Source organism: Anthonomus grandis, unplaced genomic scaffold, assembly GCF_022605725.1.
Source record: "Anthonomus grandis grandis unplaced genomic scaffold, icAntGran1.3 ctg00001019.1, whole genome shotgun sequence".
Classification (NCBI taxonomy): domain Eukaryota; kingdom Metazoa; phylum Arthropoda; class Insecta; order Coleoptera; family Curculionidae; genus Anthonomus; species Anthonomus grandis.
This window is the reverse complement of record NW_026088650.1, coordinates 1-19,018: the sequence shown is the minus strand read 5'-3', so window position 1 is coordinate 19,018 and position 19,018 is coordinate 1. Positions and strand designations below refer to the sequence as shown.

General features: G+C 28.5%; 15 non-coding genes across 15 annotated transcripts; all 15 read left to right on the top strand.

The window, feature by feature from the left end:
• Positions 1–134: 134 nt before the first annotated feature.
• Positions 135–252, top strand: LOC126750003 (5S ribosomal RNA). The gene has a single exon (XR_007665539.1). It is a non-coding gene; the product is annotated as a 5S ribosomal RNA (ribosomal RNA).
• Positions 253–1,182: 930 nt separating this feature from the next.
• On the top strand, positions 1,183–1,300 carry LOC126750002 (5S ribosomal RNA). Its single transcript, XR_007665538.1, has one exon. It is a non-coding gene; the product is annotated as a 5S ribosomal RNA (ribosomal RNA).
• A 1,318-nt stretch (positions 1,301–2,618) lies between these two features.
• Positions 2,619–2,736, top strand: LOC126750001 (5S ribosomal RNA). The gene has a single exon (XR_007665537.1). It is a non-coding gene; the product is annotated as a 5S ribosomal RNA (ribosomal RNA).
• Positions 2,737–3,666: 930 nt separating this feature from the next.
• LOC126750000 (5S ribosomal RNA) lies at positions 3,667–3,784 on the top strand. The gene has a single exon (XR_007665536.1). It is a non-coding gene; the product is annotated as a 5S ribosomal RNA (ribosomal RNA).
• Positions 3,785–5,096: 1,312 nt separating this feature from the next.
• Positions 5,097–5,214, top strand: LOC126749999 (5S ribosomal RNA). The gene has a single exon (XR_007665535.1). It is a non-coding gene; the product is annotated as a 5S ribosomal RNA (ribosomal RNA).
• Positions 5,215–6,141: 927 nt separating this feature from the next.
• On the top strand, positions 6,142–6,259 carry LOC126749998 (5S ribosomal RNA). Its single transcript, XR_007665534.1, has one exon. It is a non-coding gene; the product is annotated as a 5S ribosomal RNA (ribosomal RNA).
• Positions 6,260–7,570: 1,311 nt separating this feature from the next.
• Positions 7,571–7,688, top strand: LOC126749997 (5S ribosomal RNA). Its single transcript, XR_007665533.1, has one exon. It is a non-coding gene; the product is annotated as a 5S ribosomal RNA (ribosomal RNA).
• A 1,242-nt stretch (positions 7,689–8,930) lies between these two features.
• Positions 8,931–9,048, top strand: LOC126749996 (5S ribosomal RNA). Its single transcript, XR_007665532.1, has one exon. It is a non-coding gene; the product is annotated as a 5S ribosomal RNA (ribosomal RNA).
• Positions 9,049–9,974: 926 nt separating this feature from the next.
• LOC126749995 (5S ribosomal RNA) lies at positions 9,975–10,092 on the top strand. The gene has a single exon (XR_007665531.1). It is a non-coding gene; the product is annotated as a 5S ribosomal RNA (ribosomal RNA).
• A 2,266-nt stretch (positions 10,093–12,358) lies between these two features.
• LOC126750009 (5S ribosomal RNA) lies at positions 12,359–12,476 on the top strand. Its single transcript, XR_007665544.1, has one exon. It is a non-coding gene; the product is annotated as a 5S ribosomal RNA (ribosomal RNA).
• A 997-nt stretch (positions 12,477–13,473) lies between these two features.
• LOC126750008 (5S ribosomal RNA) lies at positions 13,474–13,591 on the top strand. The gene has a single exon (XR_007665543.1). It is a non-coding gene; the product is annotated as a 5S ribosomal RNA (ribosomal RNA).
• Positions 13,592–14,517: 926 nt separating this feature from the next.
• On the top strand, positions 14,518–14,635 carry LOC126750006 (5S ribosomal RNA). Its single transcript, XR_007665542.1, has one exon. It is a non-coding gene; the product is annotated as a 5S ribosomal RNA (ribosomal RNA).
• Positions 14,636–15,946: 1,311 nt separating this feature from the next.
• Positions 15,947–16,064, top strand: LOC126750005 (5S ribosomal RNA). The gene has a single exon (XR_007665541.1). It is a non-coding gene; the product is annotated as a 5S ribosomal RNA (ribosomal RNA).
• A 1,741-nt stretch (positions 16,065–17,805) lies between these two features.
• On the top strand, positions 17,806–17,923 carry LOC126749994 (5S ribosomal RNA). The gene has a single exon (XR_007665530.1). It is a non-coding gene; the product is annotated as a 5S ribosomal RNA (ribosomal RNA).
• Positions 17,924–18,852: 929 nt separating this feature from the next.
• LOC126750004 (5S ribosomal RNA) lies at positions 18,853–18,972 on the top strand. Its single transcript, XR_007665540.1, has one exon. It is a non-coding gene; the product is annotated as a 5S ribosomal RNA (ribosomal RNA).
• The last annotated feature ends 46 nt before the right edge of the window (positions 18,973–19,018 follow it).

Here is a 19,018-nt window from a genome sequence, read left to right as displayed (position 1 = left end):
ACACATCTCGTGAGAGTCAGTGCATAATATGAGATCATTAAGAGTGCTCTCATCAATTTTAATAATTTTTATGTATTGCTAAATACTTATATACTTATAGAGTACATGAATGCCACTCCGGGAAATATATAATGGGCAACGGCCATACCACGCTGATATACCGGTTCTCGTCCGATCACCGAAGTCAAGCAGCGTCGGGCGTGGTTAGTACTTGGATGGGTGACCGCTTGGGAACACCACGTGCTGTTGTCTTTTTTTTTTTTTTTTTTTTTTTTTTTTTAATGCTTCTAAACACACCCCTACAGTTATTTTACATACCAATATTTTTCCAATATTTTTTTTAATTAAAATATTCAGTGCATAATATGAGATCATTAAGAGTGCCTCATCAATTTTAATAATTTTTAAATATTGCTAAATACTTATATACTTATAGAGTACATGAATGCCACTCCGGGAAATATATAATGGGCAGGGTCTATTTTATGAAAATATTCAGTGCATAATATGAGATCATTAAGAGTGCCTCATCAATTTTAATAATTTTTAAATATTGCTAAATACTTATATACTTATAGAGTACATGAATGCCACTCTGGGAAATATATAATATTTTTTTTTTTTTTTTTTTTTTTTTAATGCTTCTAAACACACCCCTACAGTTATTTTACATACCAATATTTTTCCAATATTTTTTTAATTAAAATATTCAGTGCATAATATGAGATCATTAAGAGTGCCTCATCAATTTTAATAATTTTTAAATATTGCTAAATACTTATATACTTATAGAGTACATGAATGCCACTCCGGGAAATATATAATGGGCAGGGTCTATTTTATGAAAATATTCAGTGCATAATATGAGATCATTAAGAGTGCCTCATCAATTTTAATAATTTTATGTATTGCTAAATACTTATATACTTATAGAGTACATGAATGCCACTCTGGGAAATATATAATATTTTTTTTTTTTTTTTTTTTTTTTTTAATGCTTCTAAACACACCCCTACAGTTATTTTACATACCAATATTTTTCCAATATTTTTTTAATTAAAATATTCAGTGCATAATATGAGATCATTAAGAGTGCTCTCATCAATTTTAATAATTTTAAGTATTGCTAAATACTTATATACTTATAGAGTACATGAATGCCACTCCGGGAAATATATAATGGGCAACGGCCATACCACGCTGATATACCGGTTCTCGTCCGATCACCGAAGTCAAGCAGCGTCGGGCGTGGTTAGTACTTGGATGGGTGACCGCTTGGGAACACCACGTGCTGTTGTCTTTTTTTTTTTTTTTTTTTTTTTTTTTTTAATGCTTCTAAACACACCCCTACAGTTATTTTACATACCAATATTTTTCCAATATTTTTTTAATTAAAATATTCAGTGCATAATATGAGATCATTAAGAGTGCCTCATCAATTTTAATAATTTTTAAATATTGCTAAATACTTATATACTTATAGAGTACATGAATGCCACTCCGGGAAATATATAATGGGCAGGGTCTATTTTATGAAAATATTCAGTGCATAATATGAGATCATTAAGAGTGCCTCATCAATTTTAATAATTTTTAAATATTGCTAAATACTTATATACTTATAGAGTACATGAATGCCACTCCGGGAAATATATAATGGGCAGGGTCTATTTTATGAAAATATTCAGTGCATAATATGAGATCATTAAGAGTGCCTCATCAATTTTAATAATTTTTAAATATTGCTAAATACTTATATACTTATAGAGTACATGAATGCCACTCCGGGAAATATATAATGGGCAGGGTCTATTTTATGAAAATATTCAGTGCATAATATGAGATCATTAAGAGTGCTCTCATCAATTTTAATAATTTTATGTATTGCTAAATACTTATATACTTATAGAGTACATGAATGCCACTCCGGGAAATATATAATGGGCAGGGTCTATTTTATGAAAATATTCAGTGCATAATATGAGATCATTAAGAGTGCCTCATCAATTTTAATAATTTTTTAAATATTGCTAAATACTTATATACTTATAGAGTACATGAATGCCACTCCGGGAAATATATGAATGGGCAGGGTCTATTTTATGAAAATATTCAGTGCATAATATGAGATCATTAAGAGTGCCTCATCAATTTTAATAATTTTTAAATATTGCTAAATACTTATATACTTATAGAGTACATGAATGCCACTCCGGGAAATATATAATGGGCAGGGTCTATTTTATGAAAATATTCAGTGCATAATATGAGATCATTAAGAGTGCTCTCATCAATTTTAATAATTTTATGTATTGCTAAATACTTATATACTTATAGAGTACATGAATGCCACTCCGGGAAATATATAATGGGCAGGGTCTATTTTATGAAAATATTCAGTGCATAATATGACGATCATTAAGAGTGCTCTCATCAATTTTAATAATTTTAAGTATATATACCAATATTTTTTTTTATTAAAATTAAAATATTCAAATATTCAGTGCATAATATGAGATCATTAAGAGTGCTCTCATCAATTTTAATAATTTTATGTATTGCTAAATACTTATATACTTATAGAGTACATGAATGCCACTCCGGGAAAATATATAATGGGCAACGGCCATACCACGCTGATATACCGGTTCTCGTCCGATCACCGAAGTCAAGCAGCGTCGGGCGTGGTTAGTACTTGGATGGGTGACCGCTTGGGAACACCACGTGCTGTTGTCTTTTTTTTTTTTTTTTTTTTTTTTTTTTAATGCTTCTAAACACACCCCTACAGTTATTTTACATACCAATATTTTTCCAATATTTTTTTAATTAAAATATTCAGTGCATAATATGAGATCATTAAGAGTGCCTCATCAATTTTAATAATTTTTAAATATTGCTAAATACTTATATACTTATAGAGTACATGAATGCCACTCCGGGAAATATATAATGGGCAGGGTCTATTTTATGAAAATATTCAGTGCATAATATGAGATCATTAAGAGTGCCTCATCAATTTTAATAATTTTTAAATATTGCTAAATACTTATATACTTATAGAGTACATGAATGCCACTCTGGGAAATATATAATATTTTTTTTTTTTTTTTTTTTTTTTTTAATGCTTCTAAACACACCCCTACAGTTATTTTACATACCAATATTTTTTCCAATATTTTTTTTAATTAAAATATTCAGTGCATAATATGAGATCATTAAGAGTGCCTCATCAATTTTAATAATTTTTAAATATTGCTAAATACTTATATACTTATAGAGTACATGAATGCCACTCCGGGAAATATATAATGGGCAGGGTCTATTTTATGAAAATATTCAGTGCATAATATGAGATCATTAAGAGTGCCTCATCAATTTTAATAATTTTATGTATTGCTAAATACTTATATACTTATAGAGTACATGAATGCCACTCTGGGAAATATATAATATTTTTTTTTTTTTTTTTTTTTTTTTAATGCTTCTAAACACACCCCTACAGTTATTTTACATACCAATATTTTTCCAATATTTTTTTAATTAAAATATTCAGTGCATAATATGAGATCATTAAGAGTGCTCTCATCAATTTTAATAATTTTAAGTATTGCTAAATACTTATATACTTATAGAGTACATGAATGCCACTCCGGGAAATATATAATGGGCAACGGCCATACCACGCTGATATACCGGTTCTCGTCCGATCACCGAAGTCAAGCAGCGTCGGGCGTGGTTAGTACTTGGATGGGTGACCGCTTGGGAACACCACGTGCTGTTGTCTTTTTTTTTTTTTTTTTTTTTTTTTTTAATGCTTCTAAACACACCCCTACAGTTATTTTACATACCAATATTTTTCCAATATTTTTTTAATTAAAATATTCAGTGCATAATATGAGATCATTAAGAGTGCCTCATCAATTTTAATAATTTTTAAATATTGCTAAATACTTATATACTTATAGAGTACATGAATGCCACTCCGGGAAATATATAATGGGCAGGGTCTATTTTATGAAAATATTCAGTGCATAATATGAGATCATTAAGAGTGCCTCATCAATTTTAATAATTTTTAAATATTGCTAAATACTTATATACTTATAGAGTACATGAATGCCACTCCGGGAAATATATAATGGGCAGGGTCTATTTTATGAAAATATTCAGTGCATAATATGAGATCATTAAGAGTGCCTCATCAATTTTAATAATTTTTAAATATTGCTAAATACTTATATACTTATAGAGTACATGAATGCCACTCCGGGAAATATATAATGGGCAGGGTCTATTTTATGAAAATATTCAGTGCATAATATGAGATCATTAAGAGTGCTCTCATCAATTTTAATAATTTTATGTATTGCTAAATACTTATATACTTATAGAGTACATGAATGCCACTCCGGGAAATATATAATGGGCAGGGTCTATTTTATGAAAATATTCAGTGCATAATATGAGATCATTAAGAGTGCCTCATCAATTTTAATAATTTTTAAATATTGCTAAATACTTATATACTTATAGAGTACATGAATGCCACTCCGGGAAATATATAATGGGCAGGGTCTATTTTATGAAAATATTCAGTGCATAATATGAGATCATTAAGAGTGCCTCATCAATTTTAATAATTTTTAAATATTGCTAAATACTTATATACTTATAGAGTACATGAATGCCACTCCGGGAAATATATAATGGGCAGGGTCTATTTTATGAAAATATTCAGTGCATAATATGAGATCATTAAGAGTGCTCTCATCAATTTTAATAATTTTATGTATTGCTAAATACTTATATACTTATAGAGTACATGAATGCCACTCCGGGAAATATATAATGGGCAGGGTCTATTTTATGAAAATATTCAGTGCATAATATGAGATCATTAAGAGTGCTCTCATCAATTTTAATAATTTTAAGTATATATACCAATATTTTTTTTTATTAAAATTAAAATATTCAAATATTCAGTGCATAATATGAGATCATTAAGAGTGCTCTCATCAATTTTAATAATTTTATGTATTGCTAAATACTTATATACTTATAGAGTACATGAATGCCACTCCGGGAAATATATAATGGGCAACGGCCATACCACGCTGATATACCGGTTCTCGTCCGATCACCGAAGTCAAGCAGCGTCGGGCGTGGTTAGTACTTGGATGGGTGACCGCTTGGGAACACCACGTGCTGTTGTCTTTTTTTTTTTTTTTTTTTTTTTTTTTTAATGCTTCTAAACACACCCCTACAGTTATTTTACATACCAATATTTTTCCAATATTTTTTTAATTAAAATATTCAGTGCATAATATGAGATCATTAAGAGTGCCTCATCAATTTTAATAATTTTTAAATATTGCTAAATACTTATATACTTATAGAGTACATGAATGCCACTCCGGGAAATATATAATGGGCAGGGTCTATTTTATGAAAATATTCAGTGCATAATATGAGATCATTAAGAGTGCCTCATCAATTTTAATAATTTTTAAATATTGCTAAATACTTATATACTTATAGAGTACATGAATGCCACTCTGGGAAATATATAATATTTTTTTTTTTTTTTTTTTTTTTTTAATGCTTCTAAACACACCCCTACAGTTATTTTACATACCAATATTTTTCCAATATTTTTTTAATTAAAATATTCAGTGCATAATATGAGATCATTAAGAGTGCCTCATCAATTTTAATAATTTTTAAATATTGCTAAATACTTATATACTTATAGAGTACATGAATGCCACTCCGGGAAATATATAATGGGCAGGGTCTATTTTATGAAAATATTCAGTGCATAATATGAGATCATTAAGAGTGCCTCATCAATTTTAATAATTTTATGTATTGCTAAATACTTATATACTTATAGAGTACATGAATGCCACTCTGGGAAATATATAATATTTTTTTTTTTTTTTTTTTTTTTTTAATGCTTCTAAACACACCCCTACAGTTATTTTACATACCAATATTTTTCCAATATTTTTTTAATTAAAATATTCAGTGCATAATATGAGATCATTAAGAGTGCTCTCATCAATTTTAATAATTTTAAGTATTGCTAAATACTTATATACTTATAGAGTACATGAATGCCACTCCGGGAAATATATAATGGGCAACGGCCATACCACGCTGATATACCGGTTCTCGTCCGATCACCGAAGTCAAGCAGCGTCGGGCGTGGTTAGTACTTGGATGGGTGACCGCTTGGGAACACCACGTGCTGTTGTCTTTTTTTTTTTTTTTTTTTTTTTTTTTAATGCTTCTAAACACACCCCTACAGTTATTTTACATACCAATATTTTTCCAATATTTTTTTAATTAAAATATTCAGTGCATAATATGAGATCATTAAGAGTGCCTCATCAATTTTAATAATTTTTAAATATTGCTAAATACTTATATACTTATAGAGTACATGAATGCCACTCCGGGAAATATATAATGGGCAGGGTCTATTTTATGAAAATATTCAGTGCATAATATGAGATCATTAAGAGTGCCTCATCAATTTTAATAATTTTTAAATATTGCTAAATACTTATATACTTATAGAGTACATGAATGCCACTCCGGGAAATATATAATGGGCAGGGTCTATTTTATGAAAATATTCAGTGCATAATATGAGATCATTAAGAGTGCCTCATCAATTTTAATAATTTTTAAATATTGCTAAATACTTATATACTTATAGAGTACATGAATGCCACTCCGGGAAATATATAATGGGCAGGGTCTATTTTATGAAAATATTCAGTGCATAATATGAGATCATTAAGAGTGCCTCATCAATTTTAATAATTTTATGTATTGCTAAATACTTATATACTTATAGAGTACATGAATGCCACTCCGGGAAATATATAATGGGCAGGGTCTATTTTATGAAAATATTCAGTGCATAATATGAGATCATTAAGAGTGCCTCATCAATTTTAATAATTTTTAAATATTGCTAAATACTTATATACTTATAGAGTACATGAATGCCACTCCGGGAAATATATAATGGGCAGGGTCTATTTTATGAAAATATTCAGTGCATAATATGAGATCATTAAGAGTGCCTCATCAATTTTAATAATTTTTAAATATTGCTAAATACTTATATACTTATAGAGTACATGAATGCCACTCCGGGAAATATATAATGGGCAGGGTCTATTTTATGAAAATATTCAGTGCATAATATGAGATCATTAAGAGTGCTCTCATCAATTTTAATAATTTTATGTATTGCTAAATACTTATATACTTATAGAGTACATGAATGCCACTCCGGGAAATATATAATGGGCAGGGTCTATTTTATGAAAATATTCAGTGCATAATATGAGATCATTAAGAGTGCTCTCATCAATTTTAATAATTTTAAGTATATATACCAATATTTTTTTTTATTAAAATTAAAATATTCAAATATTCAGTGCATAATATGAGATCATTAAGAGTGCTCTCATCAATTTTAATAATTTTATGTATTGCTAAATACTTATATACTTATAGAGTACATGAATGCCACTCCGGGAAATATATAATGGGCAACGGCCATACCACGCTGATATACCGGTTCTCGTCCGATCACCGAAGTCAAGCAGCGTCGGGCGTGGTTAGTACTTGGATGGGTGACCGCTTGGGAACACCACGTGCTGTTGTCTTTTTTTTTTTTTTTTTTTTTTTTTTTAATGCTTCTAAACACACCCCTACAGTTATTTTACATACCAATATTTTTCCAATATTTTTTTAATTAAAATATTCAGTGCATAATATGAGATCATTAAGAGTGCCTCATCAATTTTAATAATTTTTAAATATTGCTAAATACTTATATACTTATAGAGTACATGAATGCCACTCCGGGAAATATATAATGGGCAGGGTCTATTTTATGAAAATATTCAGTGCATAATATGAGATCATTAAGAGTGCCTCATCAATTTTAATAATTTTTAAATATTGCTAAATACTTATATACTTATAGAGTACATGAATGCCACTCTGGGAAATATATAATATTTTTTTTTTTTTTTTTTTTTTTTTAATGCTTCTAAACACACCCCTACAGTTATTTTACATACCAATATTTTTCCAATATTTTTTTAATTAAAATATTCAGTGCATAATATGAGATCATTAAGAGTGCCTCATCAATTTTAATAATTTTTAAATATTGCTAAATACTTATATACTTATAGAGTACATGAATGCCACTCCGGGAAATATATAATGGGCAGGGTCTATTTTATGAAAATATTCAGTGCATAATATGAGATCATTAAGAGTGCCTCATCAATTTTAATAATTTTTAAATATTGCTAAATACTTATATACTTATAGAGTACATGAATGCCACTCCGGGAAATATATAATGGGCAGGGTCTATTTTATGAAAATATTCAGTGCATAATATGAGATCATTAAGAGTGCCTCATCAATTTTAATAATTTTTAAATATTGCTAAATACTTATATACTTATAGAGTACATGAATGCCACTCCGGGAAATATATAATGGGCAGGGTCTATTTTATGAAAATATTCAGTGCATAATATGAGATCATTAAGAGTGCTCTCATCAATTTTAATAATTTTATGTATTGCTAAATACTTATATACTTATAGAGTACATGAATGCCACTCCGGGAAATATATAATGGGCAGGGTCTATTTTATGAAAATATTCAGTGCATAATATGAGATCATTAAGAGTGCTCTCATCAATTTTAATAATTTTAAGTATATATACCAATATTTTTTTTTATTAAAATTAAAATATTCAAATATTCAGTGCATAATATGAGATCATTAAGAGTGCTCTCATCAATTTTAATAATTTTATGTATTGCTAAATACTTATATACTTATAGAGTACATGAATGCCACTCCGGGAAATATATAATGGGCAACGGCCATACCACGCTGATATACCGGTTCTCGTCCGATCACCGAAGTCAAGCAGCGTCGGGCGTGGTTAGTACTTGGATGGGTGACCGCTTGGGAACACCACGTGCTGTTGTCTTTTTTTTTTTTTTTTTTTTTTTTTTTAATGCTTCTAAACACACCCCTACAGTTATTTTACATACCAATATTTTTCCAATATTTTTTTAATTAAAATATTCAGTGCATAATATGAGATCATTAAGAGTGCCTCATCAATTTTAATAATTTTTAAATATTGCTAAATACTTATATACTTATAGAGTACATGAATGCCACTCCGGGAAATATATAATGGGCAGGGTCTATTTTATGAAAATATTCAGTGCATAATATGAGATCATTAAGAGTGCCTCATCAATTTTAATAATTTTTAAATATTGCTAAATACTTATATACTTATAGAGTACATGAATGCCACTCTGGGAAATATATAATATTTTTTTTTTTTTTTTTTTTTTTTTAATGCTTCTAAACACACCCCTACAGTTATTTTACATACCAATATTTTTCCAATATTTTTTTAATTAAAATATTCAGTGCATAATATGAGATCATTAAGAGTGCCTCATCAATTTTAATAATTTTTAAATATTGCTAAATACTTATATACTTATAGAGTACATGAATGCCACTCCGGGAAATATATAATGGGCAGGGTCTATTTTATGAAAATATTCAGTGCATAATATGAGATCATTAAGAGTGCCTCATCAATTTTAATAATTTTATGTATTGCTAAATACTTATATACTTATAGAGTACATGAATGCCACTCTGGGAAATATATAATATTTTTTTTTTTTTTTTTTTTTTTTTAATGCTTCTAAACACACCCCTACAGTTATTTTACATACCAATATTTTTCCAATATTTTTTTAATTAAAATATTCAGTGCATAATATGAGATCATTAAGAGTGCTCTCATCAATTTTAATAATTTTAAGTATTGCTAAATACTTATATACTTATAGAGTACATGAATGCCACTCCGGGAAATATATAATGGGCAACGGCCATACCACGCTGATATACCGGTTCTCGTCCGATCACCGAAGTCAAGCAGCGTCGGGCGTGGTTAGTACTTGGATGGGTGACCGCTTGGGAACACCACGTGCTGTTGTCTTTTTTTTTTTTTTTTTTTTTTTTTTTAATGCTTCTAAACACACCCCTACAGTTATTTTACATACCAATATTTTTCCAATATTTTTTTAATTAAAATATTCAGTGCATAATATGAGATCATTAAGAGTGCCTCATCAATTTTAATAATTTTTAAATATTGCTAAATACTTATATACTTATAGAGTACATGAATGCCACTCCGGGAAATATATAATGGGCAGGGTCTATTTTATGAAAATATTCAGTGCATAATATGAGATCATTAAGAGTGCCTCATCAATTTTAATAATTTTTAAATATTGCTAAATACTTATATACTTATAGAGTACATGAATGCCACTCCGGGAAATATATAATGGGCAGGGTCTATTTTATGAAAATATTCAGTGCATAATATGAGATCATTAAGAGTGCCTCATCAATTTTAATAATTTTTAAATATTGCTAAATACTTATATACTTATAGAGTACATGAATGCCACTCCGGGAAATATATAATGGGCAGGGTCTATTTTATGAAAATATTCAGTGCATAATATGAGATCATTAAGAGTGCTCTCATCAATTTTAATAATTTTATGTATTGCTAAATACTTATATACTTATAGAGTACATGAATGCCACTCCGGGAAATATATAATGGGCAGGGTCTATTTTATGAAAATATTCAGTGCATAATATGAGATCATTAAGAGTGCCTCATCAATTTTAATAATTTTTAAATATTGCTAAATACTTATATACTTATAGAGTACATGAATGCCACTCCGGGAAATATATAATGGGCAGGGTCTATTTTATGAAAATATTCAGTGCATAATATGAGATCATTAAGAGTGCCTCATCAATTTTAATAATTTTTAAATATTGCTAAATACTTATATACTTATAGAGTACATGAATGCCACTCCGGGAAATATATAATGGGCAGGGTCTATTTTATGAAAATATTCAGTGCATAATATGAGATCATTAAGAGTGCTCTCATCAATTTTAATAATTTTATGTATTGCTAAATACTTATATACTTATAGAGTACATGAATGCCACTCCGGGAAATATATAATGGGCAGGGTCTATTTTATGAAAATATTCAGTGCATAATATGAGATCATTAAGAGTGCTCTCATCAATTTTAATAATTTTAAGTATATATACCAATATTTTTTTTTATTAAAATTAAAATATTCAAATATTCAGTGCATAATATGAGATCATTAAGAGTGCCTCATCAATTTTAATAATTTTTAAATATTGCTAAATACTTATATACTTATAGAGTACATGAATGCCACTCCGGGAAATATATAATGGGCAGGGTCTATTTTATGAAAATATTCAGTGCATAATATGAGATCATTAAGAGTGCCTCATCAATTTTAATAATTTTTAAATATTGCTAAATACTTATATACTTATAGAGTACATGAATGCCACTCCGGGAAATATATAATGGGCAGGGTCTATTTTATGAAAATATTCAGTGCATAATATGAGATCATTAAGAGTGCCTCATCAATTTTAATAATTTTATGTATTGCTAAATACTTATATACTTATAGAGTACATGAATGCCACTCCGGGAAATATATAATGGGCAGGGTCTATTTTATGAAAATATTCAGTGCATAATATGAGATCATTAAGAGTGCCTCATCAATTTTAATAATTTTTAAATATTGCTAAATACTTATATACTTATAGAGTACATGAATGCCACTCCGGGAAATATATAATGGGCAGGGTCTATTTTATGAAAATATTCAGTGCATAATATGAGATCATTAAGAGTGCCTCATCAATTTTAATAATTTTTAAATATTGCTAAATACTTATATACTTATAGAGTACATGAATGCCACTCCGGGAAATATATAATGGGCAGGGTCTATTTTATGAAAATATTCAGTGCATAATATGAGATCATTAAGAGTGCTCTCATCAATTTTAATAATTTTATGTATTGCTAAATACTTATATACTTATAGAGTACATGAATGCCACTCCGGGAAATATATAATGGGCAGGGTCTATTTTATGAAAATATTCAGTGCATAATATGAGATCATTAAGAGTGCTCTCATCAATTTTAATAATTTTAAGTATATATACCAATATTTTTTTTTATTAAAATTAAAATATTCAAATATTCAGTGCATAATATGAGATCATTAAGAGTGCTCTCATCAATTTTAATAATTTTATGTATTGCTAAATACTTATATACTTATAGAGTACATGAATGCCACTCCGGGAAATATATAATGGGCAACGGCCATACCACGCTGATATACCGGTTCTCGTCCGATCACCGAAGTCAAGCAGCGTCGGGCGTGGTTAGTACTTGGATGGGTGACCGCTTGGGAACACCACGTGCTGTTGTCTTTTTTTTTTTTTTTTTTTTTTTTTTTAATGCTTCTAAACACACCCCTACAGTTATTTTACATACCAATATTTTTCCAATATTTTTTTAATTAAAATATTCAGTGCATAATATGAGATCATTAAGAGTGCCTCATCAATTTTAATAATTTTTAAATATTGCTAAATACTTATATACTTATAGAGTACATGAATGCCACTCCGGGAAATATATAATGGGCAGGGTCTATTTTATGAAAATATTCAGTGCATAATATGAGATCATTAAGAGTGCCTCATCAATTTTAATAATTTTTAAATATTGCTAAATACTTATATACTTATAGAGTACATGAATGCCACTCTGGGAAATATATAATATTTTTTTTTTTTTTTTTTTTTTTTTAATGCTTCTAAACACACCCCTACAGTTATTTTACATACCAATATTTTTCCAATATTTTTTTAATTAAAATATTCAGTGCATAATATGAGATCATTAAGAGTGCCTCATCAATTTTAATAATTTTTAAATATTGCTAAATACTTATATACTTATAGAGTACATGAATGCCACTCCGGGAAATATATAATGGGCAGGGTCTATTTTATGAAAATATTCAGTGCATAATATGAGATCATTAAGAGTGCCTCATCAATTTTAATAATTTTTAAATATTGCTAAATACTTATATACTTATAGAGTACATGAATGCCACTCCGGGAAATATATAATGGGCAGGGTCTATTTTATGAAAATATTCAGTGCATAATATGAGATCATTAAGAGTGCCTCATCAATTTTAATAATTTTTAAATATTGCTAAATACTTATATACTTATAGAGTACATGAATGCCACTCCGGGAAATATATAATGGGCAGGGTCTATTTTATGAAAATATTCAGTGCATAATATGAGATCATTAAGAGTGCTCTCATCAATTTTAATAATTTTATGTATTGCTAAATACTTATATACTTATAGAGTACATGAATGCCACTCCGGGAAATATATAATGGGCAACGGCCATACCACGCTGATATACCGGTTCTCGTCCGATCACCGAAGTCAAGCAGCGTCGGGCGTGGTTAGTACTTGGATGGGTGACCGCTTGGGAACACCACGTGCTGTTGTCTTTTTTTTTTTTTTTTTTTTTTTTTTTAATGCTTCTAAACACACCCCTACAGTTATTTTACATACCAATATTTTTCCAATATTTTTTTAATTAAAATATTCAGTGCATAATATGAGATCATTAAGAGTGCCTCATCAATTTTAATAATTTTTAAATATTGCTAAATACTTATATACTTATAGAGTACATGAATGCCACTCCGGGAAATATATAATGGGCAGGGTCTATTTTATGAAAATATTCAGTGCATAATATGAGATCATTAAGAGTGCCTCATCAATTTTAATAATTTTTAAATATTGCTAAATACTTATATACTTATAGAGTACATGAATGCCACTCTGGGAAATATATAATATTTTTTTTTTTTTTTTTTTTTTTTTAATGCTTCTAAACACACCCCTACAGTTATTTTACATACCAATATTTTTCCAATATTTTTTTAATTAAAATATTCAGTGCATAATATGAGATCATTAAGAGTGCCTCATCAATTTTAATAATTTTTAAATATTGCTAAATACTTATATACTTATAGAGTACATGAATGCCACTCCGGGAAATATATAATGGGCAGGGTCTATTTTATGAAAATATTCAGTGCATAATATGAGATCATTAAGAGTGCCTCATCAATTTTAATAATTTTATGTATTGCTAAATACTTATATACTTATAGAGTACATGAATGCCACTCTGGGAAATATATAATATTTTTTTTTTTTTTTTTTTTTTTTTAATGCTTCTAAACACACCCCTACAGTTATTTTACATACCAATATTTTTCCAATATTTTTTTAATTAAAATATTCAGTGCATAATATGAGATCATTAAGAGTGCTCTCATCAATTTTAATAATTTTAAGTATTGCTAAATACTTATATACTTATAGAGTACATGAATGCCACTCCGGGAAATATATAATGGGCAACGGCCATACCACGCTGATATACCGGTTCTCGTCCGATCACCGAAGTCAAGCAGCGTCGGGCGTGGTTAGTACTTGGATGGGTGACCGCTTGGGAACACCACGTGCTGTTGTCTTTTTTTTTTTTTTTTTTTTTTTTTTTAATGCTTCTAAACACACCCCTACAGTTATTTTACATACCAATATTTTTCCAATATTTTTTTAATTAAAATATTCAGTGCATAATATGAGATCATTAAGAGTGCCTCATCAATTTTAATAATTTTTAAATATTGCTAAATACTTATATACTTATAGAGTACATGAATGCCACTCCGGGAAATATATAATGGGCAGGGTCTATTTTATGAAAATATTCAGTGCATAATATGAGATCATTAAGAGTGCCTCATCAATTTTAATAATTTTTAAATATTGCTAAATACTTATATACTTATAGAGTACATGAATGCCACTCCGGGAAATATATAATGGGCAGGGTCTATTTTATGAAAATATTCAGTGCATAATATGAGATCATTAAGAGTGCCTCATCAATTTTAATAATTTTTAAATATTGCTAAATACTTATATACTTATAGAGTACATGAATGCCACTCCGGGAAATATATAATGGGCAGGGTCTATTTTATGAAAATATTCAGTGCATAATATGAGATCATTAAGAGTGCCTCATCAATTTTAATAATTTTATGTATTGCTAAATACTTATATACTTATAGAGTACATGAATGCCACTCCGGGAAATATATAATGGGCAGGGTCTATTTTATGAAAATATTCAGTGCATAATATGAGATCATTAAGAGTGCCTCATCAATTTTAATAATTTTTAAATATTGCTAAATACTTATATACTTATAGAGTACATGAATGCCACTCCGGGAAATATATAATGGGCAGGGTCTATTTTATGAAAATATTCAGTGCATAATATGAGATCATTAAGAGTGCCTCATCAATTTTAATAATTTTTAAATATTGCTAAATACTTATATACTTATAGAGTACATGAATGCCACTCCGGGAAATATATAATGGGCAGGGTCTATTTTATGAAAATATTCAGTGCATAATATGAGATCATTAAGAGTGCTCTCATCAATTTTAATAATTTTATGTATTGCTAAATACTTATATACTTATAGAGTACATGAATGCCACTCCGGGAAATATATAATGGGCAGGGTCTATTTTATGAAAATATTCAGTGCATAATATGAGATCATTAAGAGTGCTCTCATCAATTTTAATAATTTTAAGTATATATACCAATATTTTTTTTTATTAAAATTAAAATATTCAAATATTCAGTGCATAATATGAGATCATTAAGAGTGCTCTCATCAATTTTAATAATTTTATGTATTGCTAAATACTTATATACTTATAGAGTACATGAATGCCACTCCGGGAAATATATAATGGGCAACGGCCATACCACGCTGATATACCGGTTCTCGTCCGATCACCGAAGTCAAGCAGCGTCGGGCGTGGTTAGTACTTGGATGGGTGACCGCTTGGGAACACCACGTGCTGTTGTCTTTTTTTTTTTTTTTTTTTTTTTTTTTTAATGCTTCTAAACACACCCCTACAGTTATTTTACATACCAATATTTTTCCAATATTTTTTTAATTAAAATATTCAGTGCATAATATGAGATCATTAAGAGTGCCTCATCAATTTTAATAATTTTTAAATATTGCTAAATACTTATATACTTATAGAGTACATGAATGCCACTCTGGGAAATATATAATATTTTTTTTTTTTTTTTTTTTTTTTTAATGCTTCTAAACACACCCCTACAGTTATTTTACATACCAATATTTTTCCAATATTTTTTTAATTAAAATATTCAGTGCATAATATGAGATCATTAAGAGTGCCTCATCAATTTTAATAATTTTTAAATATTGCTAAATACTTATATACTTATAGAGTACATGAATGCCACTCCGGGAAATATATAATGGGCAGGGTCTATTTTATGAAAATATTCAGTGCATAATATGAGATCATTAAGAGTGCCTCATCAATTTTAATAATTTTTAAATATTGCTAAATACTTATATACTTATAGAGTACATGAATGCCACTCCGGGAAATATATAATGGGCAGGGTCTATTTTATGAAAATATTCAGTGCATAATATGAGATCATTAAGAGTGCCTCATCAATTTTAATAATTTTTAAATATTGCTAAATACTTATATACTTATAGAGTACATGAATGCCACTCCGGGAAATATATAATGGGCAGGGTCTATTTTATGAAAATATTCAGTGCATAATATGAGATCATTAAGAGTGCCTCATCAATTTTAATAATTTTTAAATATTGCTAAATACTTATATACTTATAGAGTACATGAATGCCACTCTGGGAAATATATAATATTTTTTTTTTTTTTTTTTTTTTTTTAATGCTTCTAAACACACCCCTACAGTTATTTTACATACCAATATTTTTCCAATATTTTTTTAATTAAAATATTCAGTGCATAATATGAGATCATTAAGAGTGCCTCATCAATTTTAATAATTTTTAAATATTGCTAAATACTTATATACTTATAGAGTACATGAATGCCACTCCGGGAAATATATAATGGGCAGGGTCTATTTTATGAAAATATTCAGTGCATAATATGAGATCATTAAGAGTGCCTCATCAATTTTAATAATTTTTAAATATTGCTAAATACTTATATACTTATAGAGTACATGAATGCCACTCCGGGAAATATATAATGGGCAGGGTCTATTTTATGAAAATATTCAGTGCATAATATGAGATCATTAAGAGTGCCTCATCAATTTTAATAATTTTTAAATATTGCTAAATACTTATATACTTATAGAGTACATGAATGCCACTCCGGGAAATATATAATGGGCAGGGTCTATTTTATGAAAATATTCAGTGCATAATATGAGATCATTAAGAGTGCTCTCATCAATTTTAATAATTTTATGTATTGCTAAATACTTATATACTTATAGAGTACATGAATGCCACTCCGGGAAATATATAATGGGCAGGGTCTATTTTATGAAAATATTCAGTGCATAATATGAGATCATTAAGAGTGCTCTCATCAATTTTAATAATTTTAAGTATATATACCAATATTTTTTTTTATTAAAATTAAAATATTCAAATATTCAGTGCATAATATGAGATCATTAAGAGTGCTCTCATCAATTTTAATAATTTTATGTATTGCTAAATACTTATATACTTATAGAGTACATGAATGCCACTCCGGGAAATATATAATGGGCAACGGCCATACCACGCTGATATACCGGTTCTCGTCCGATCACCGAAGTCAAGCAGCGTCGGGCGTGGTTAGTACTTGGATGGGTGACCGCTTGGGAACACCACGTGCTGTTGTCTTTTTTTTTTTTTTTTTTTTTTTTTTTTTAATGCTTCTAAACACACCCCTACAGTTATTTTACATACCAATATTTTTCCAATATTTTTTTAATTAAAATATTCAGTGCATAATATGAGATCATTAAGAGTGCCTCATCAATGTTTAATAATTTTTAAATATTGCTAAATACTTATATACTTATAGAGTACATGAATGCCACTCCGGAAATATAATGGGCAGGGTCTATTTTATGAAAATATTCAGTGCATAATATGAGATCATTAAGAGTGCCTCATCAATTTTAATAATTTTTTAATATTGCTAAATACTTATATACTTATAGAGTACATGAATGACTCTCACGAGATGTGTTATAATATTTTTTTTTTTTTTTTTTTTTTTTTTTAATGCTTCTAAACACACCCCTACAGTTATTTTACATACCAATATTTTCCAATATATTTTTAATTAAATATTCAGTGCATAATATGAGATCATTAAGAGTGCCTCATCAATTTTAATAATTTTTAAATATTGCTAAATACTTATATACTTATAGAGTACATGAATGCCACTCCGGGAAATATATAATGGGCAGGGTCTATTTTATGAAAATATTCAGTGCATAATATGAGATCATTAAGAGTGCCTCATCAATTTTAATAATTTTATGTATTGCTATAATACTTATATACTTATAGAGTACATGAATGCCACTCTGGGAAATATATAATATTTTTTTTTTTTTTTTTTTTTTTTAATGCTTCTAAACACACCCCTACAGTTATTTTACATACCAATATTTTTCCAATATTTTTTTTAATTAAAATATTCAGTGCATAATATGAGATCATTAAGAGTGCTCTCATCAATTTTAATAATTTTAAGTATTGCTAAATACTTATATACTTATAGAGTACATGAATGCCACTCCGGGAAATATATAATGGGCAACGGCCATACCACGCTGATATACCGGTTCTCGTCCGATCACCGAAGTCAAGCAGCGTCGGGCGTGGGTTAGTACTTGGATGGGTGACCGCTTGGGAACACCACGTGGCTGTTGTCTTTTTTTTTTTTTTTTTTTTTTTTTTTAATGACTCTCACGAGATGTG